Genomic DNA, 5,763 nt, shown 5'->3' on the forward strand with positions numbered 1-5,763 from the left:
AGTAAGGGCATGCAGCGGTGGAGCAATTAATTGACACGCCTGGAAATGTGGAAGATATGCAGTGGCTGAGGAGCAGCAAAGCATTGTCATTTAATTGCATAATTGCACACACTGCCTTAAAAGTGAGTAAAGATATAGGTATAGATATTCCAGTGCATTTGTTGATTGGTTTTGAGATGCATATTTGTAGGGCTGCAGCCAACGATTATTCTCATAATCGATTAGTTACTCGATTATTTTTTCAACTAATCGATTGGTTGTATAAAAAATCTCTCTCTCTTCCGCAACCAACTAAGCCAACTATCTAACATCTGGATCGGCTAAGCCGAACCTCCGGCAAGCTACTCGCTGCTGTTCGGTCTATTCTTATAGATGCCGAACAGCAGTGAGTGAATAGCCGAATGCCGATGATCAGCATTCGGCTCGGCTGTTCTGCTCGGTCCCTCTGTGTGCTAGCAGTGACAGCTAGCTCCGCCCAACTTTTTCTATTGGCCGGCGGTTCTGCTGCCGTCCAAAAAAAGAAGAAAAAAAACTCTCCCGGCCGCCAAGGAGAGAAACACTGCTTTTTCTTTTTTTTCATTCTGACACGGAGCCTTGTCAGAATAGAATTTTTTTTTTTAAATTCTGGCCATAGGAATGCATTACTAGATTCCCATTGGCTATTTCAATTTGAAATAGCCAATAGCAACCTAGCTATTGTACCCGCCCTCTGCTGCTGTCAATCAGTAGTTGTGAACCTGACGGAGAACTGCAGCAGTGGGCCGGTGCACTGCTAGTTTGCTACTGGCTATTGCAAATTGAAATAGCCAATGGGAATCTAGTAATGCATTCCTATGGCCAGAATTTAAAAAAAAAAATTCTATTCTGACAAGGCTCCGTGTCAGAATGAAAAAAAAGAAAAAGCAGTGTTTCTCTCCTTGGCGCCAGGGAGAGTTAGGCTGTTTGGAGATCAGTGTCCCTGGTTAACCAGGGATGCTGATCTCTCTGCAAGTTGCCGGAGCCAGCCGTCAGATCACGGCTGGCTCCACCCAGCTGTCAGAAGCAGCGCAGCCGAGCCGGGGCATATGTGTTCGGCTCGACTGAGCCGCTCGGCCACGTTTGGGAGCTGTACGGGCAGTGAATAGCTCGTACAGCAGCCCTTCGGTTCTACTGAACCGAAGGATCGGCCGAAGCTATGGCTAGATCCTTTGGCTGCTTCATGAATAGACCCCTTTGTTTAGGCTTTTAATGATGCACGTTTACACGCATATGCATTTGGATGCATCTGTCCATTGAAATAGTCCATTGAAATAACCAATGGAATTTCAGCAAATACGGTAAGTGCATTTCGTGTTTACATGCGTTTTGGTGCCTTTAGAAAGTAAAATCAATTCCTGGATGCACCTGCCATCTATTTTTTCTAAATGGAGCTAAAATCATTGCAAATAAAAGCATCTAAATGCAAGCTGTAAATAGATCCATTGGAAAACATTCAGTGCATATATATGTGTTTAGGAAATCATTTGAAATGCATATAAATGCATCTAATCTCACTTTGTGTGAATGTAGCCTAACTCACGGAATCATGATGGTTTGTGTCTAAAGGTGGCCATACACTCTACAACCATCGCAAGACTTGAGTCTTGCGATGGTTGTAAAGGGATTAAAAAAACGTACGATCTGCCTATCTTGGACAGGCAGATCGCACTCTCGATCATCGCAAGCCCGCCCTCCTGAGGGGCGGGCTTCCGATGACCGCAATGCTGAATGGGCAGTGTGCGCGTGCGCACACCGGCCCGTTCAGCATTTATCTTCCGAGCACCGTTCTAACCAGCCGAGAATCGTACGTTTCCCGGCTGGTTTTCGAACATGCTGGTTCGACAGAAGACGTGCGACCGTACAGTAGAAACGGTCGCACGTCTCCGTTCACACTGCTCGATTATCGTACGAAAACCCGATCGCATACGATTATCGTACGATAATCGTGCAGTGTATGGGCACCTTAAGTTATTTATGTTATATCCCTTTTAACGAAACTGAAGCTCATATTTCAATTGTTTTTATCTTGCCTTTACTATTGGGATTAATTCACCTTGGACTTGATACAAAATGTTTTTTGGCATTTGATTCGGGTATCCTACCAGACAGCCTTTCCATAAACAATTCCTAGAATAATTTTCAATAAAACTCCACCTATTGCACTGGTGCAATAGGAAACAGCCACCTGCTCAGCCAATTACTGTGATGTGCTCAAGTTGATACTAATGTCTGCTTGTGCTGCTTTATAGATTATTACAAAGTCCGAGTGGCTGTATTAAATCCCGGGCAATCTAGTATATGAATACTCTATCACTATAATGCTTTTGCTAAGCCACTTAATCAAAATGTTTTTGTGCGTTTGCATTAATTTAATGATATTGTTTTTATTTGTTTCCATTTGCAGGTGCTTTTAAATATGACAGATTGACAGCCAAGAGAGTTCCATTTCAGAGCAGATAAGCAGCTAGAGAAAAATCGTACAATGTAACCCTATTATAATAGCTGAATCTACTCTGCAGTGCATGAATTTATGGATTAGAGATGTGCTTGAACATTTAACTGTGCTAAACTGTATGTCAAATATTGTGACATACAGTTTAGCACAGTTAAATGTTCATATGTTGTGAAGCAACATATATATTTTTTTCCAAGTTAGTGAAATGCGGCAAAAATGCTCATCTCAATGCTATTAAATAGGTAGAAGTAGACCTGAATATGGTCTATCAAATATTGCTCCCATGAGTAAAATGGGACAAGTTAAAAACCCATTTAGTTTATGAGCCCATATACCCAAGGGCATTATATAAATGTTTGGCTATTTTGCCATTTAGGAGTGGTGTGCACTTTCTGCAATATAGCAAATAGTATAATTGAATCCTGGGACAAATAGAGATACCAGAGTTCTTTTCATGCATTCATCTTAAAGTCTATGGTTTCAGAAGGGTCTAAACCAACCTCCTTGGCCAAACGTATGTCTGAAAAAGAATTCATTCAAAGCTCAATTAAGCCTGAAATACATAGCCTGAACAACTAAAACAACTAATATAGTTGTTTAACGTAAAAAAGCTAGAGCCCAAATTGCAGACCTAGGGATAGCAGTTGAACCAAACTAACTTGCGCTAACGGAAATAGTAAAACTAAATTAAGATGGATTAAAATTTAAAATAGATATTAATATGACCCCGGAGCTAACATTTCTAAAACCAAAAAGGAAAAAAGCTGCTGAACTCAGGCTAAAAGCCTACAGAATAATGGTGTAATGAAGTGTACAGCGCTAAATGCCCTTCAGGAAATTAGATAACGGTAGGGATCATATGGTGTCACCTCCGTGTCAAGCAATCGTGAAACAGTGTATATATAATAAATATTTGTGTAAAAACTTATAGTACGTTATAAAATGTGTCAGTAGGTGTCATAAAAGGCGTGTCATACATGAACCTTGTTCAATAAATAAACAAAAATCTTCAAAGAACATGTGTCATATATGTGTAAAAAATATTATTGTGAAAACAATATTAAATAAATAAATAAACATGTGTCATATATGATAGGTCTGTCATCCCTTGAGACCTGTCATCCCTTGAGAACGTCCATGTGACGAAACGCGTCGGGGGCGGGCCTACCTTTACGTCATTGTTCCAGTCCTTTTTGCACTCAGATTGAGTGACTAGCCGGCTTTCAACATTGATTTTTATGGAATTTTTATTGAGCGCTTGTTTGTCTGTATTTATTATTTTGGACCCATTAAAGTTGAACTTACTACGCTATGAGCGCATTTCTTGTGTTCTTTGTCCGGATGGATACCCAATAGAGGAGACCTAACAACAAAGATTGTAATCCCTTCACCTCGGAGAAGCAAGCGGGTTCTGTAGCCTGAGGCTTTCACCAAACGGGAGAAGAGGACATACATCTTCGGCCTCCATTGGATAAGAATAAAGGCTTTCGACCATCAGGGATCTGGTGAGTGCATTCCCTATAGGGGACCTGCCTGCTTTTTTTTTTTCTATCGTTTTTTCGTTGGACACTTCATAATATTGGACATTTCTTTTGATTTTGATTCTCATTCTTCTGGGCTTTTTTTGTTTTGAAGATCGGAGAGCTTTAAGAACTTTGGGTGCATTTTTTATATTATAAGTGCATACTTCTACTTATTTTCAAAAGAAAACAACACAGACTGTTTTAGATTGTGATATATTTATTTTTCACATATATGACACATGTTTATTTATTTATTTAATATTGTTTTCACAATAATATTTTTTTCACATATATGACACATGTTCTTTGAAGATTTTTGTTTATTTATTTAATAAGGTTCATGTATGACACGCCTTTTATGACACCTGCTGACACATTTTATAACGTACTATAAGTTTTTACACAAATATTTATTATATATACACTGTTTCACGATTGCTTGACACGGAGGTGACACCATATGATCCCTACCGTTATCTAATTTCCTGAAGGGCATTTAGCGCTGTACACTTCATTACACCATTAGGGATAGCAGTTGCCACTGCACACAGGGAATGGACAGATAATCCTAACAAAACCATACTGTATGTACTAAACTAGCTGTATCGCAGTTTTCCTGCAGCAATTGATAACACTTTGATGGATTTCTTTCTAGATCTATACTCCTTGAGTCAGCCCCGGCCAGGGCACTATTGATGATTTGTTTATATCAATACATCTACCTCCAAGAAAAGAAATTGCTTTTAGAGGTGCCACTCAGCATGAGATTAAAGATGCTATTCTCTTGTTCCCTATAAAAAAATGGCTGGTCTGGATGGCATTGCCGCTGGATTGGTTGGTTAGTAGCTAGCTCCCCACTTTTAGTTTAGTGCTTTAGTGAAGCACTAAAACATTAATATCCAAGCCAGGGAAAGACATAAAGCAATGTGCATCTAATAGATCTATTTCATTATTAAATGGCAATGTTAAAAGTTTGTCAAAGATCCTGTTGAGAAGGCTAGTCGAAGTGATAACATCCCTTATATACCCCGATCAGAAGGACTTTATGTCTGGAAAGAGTACCCATGCCAATGTTAGAAGACATTTTATATTAATATCCTTAATACATGTCAGCAGTATAGATCTGCTCTTATAGTATCAATATGGATAATATGAAGGCATTTGATTTAGTACACTGGAATTATTCATGGTTTTGTAATGAAGATAATGGGATGGAGTCCATCACTCCTAACTTGGACTAAACTCCTGTACATTACGCAGACCCTGTCACCATAGTATGTGCAAGGATTCTGGAGAGGCACACTGTCTCCATTGCACTGATGTACATAGATGGAAGATATTTTAATGCATTAGAGAATATTACTGAACTTTTCACTGAAGCTTCCTGCTTGTAGAAATGCCACTGCCTTTCCTATTGGTCCTTCAAAATACTACCCCTTCTTAGTAAGCTCCAATCTAAGTTGCAAATATGAGGTCCCTACCACTGAAACTTATTGGGAGGATCAATCTTATGAAAATGATCTATTACCCAAATGCTTATTCCAGTTTAAAGCCTTGCTGATATTCCTTGTTAAACAGTGGTTTGAATGTATTGACTTCACTATCCCTGGTAGGAGATGGCTGCCTAGCCCATCCCAATTGTTGCACAACTTCCTAGTCTTCTAGCTTGCCTTCTTGCATAACTGGTGGATACCACAAACTGAAGATGCTGCAGTCATGGGGGGGGGGGGGATTCTTTTGAAAAATTCTGAAATCGGCCTTTAAAAA

The sequence above is a fragment of the Nanorana parkeri genome, unplaced genomic scaffold (genome assembly GCF_000935625.1).
Source record: "Nanorana parkeri isolate BGI_ZX_2015 unplaced genomic scaffold, ASM93562v1 scaffold868, whole genome shotgun sequence".
Classification (NCBI taxonomy): domain Eukaryota; kingdom Metazoa; phylum Chordata; class Amphibia; order Anura; family Dicroglossidae; genus Nanorana; species Nanorana parkeri.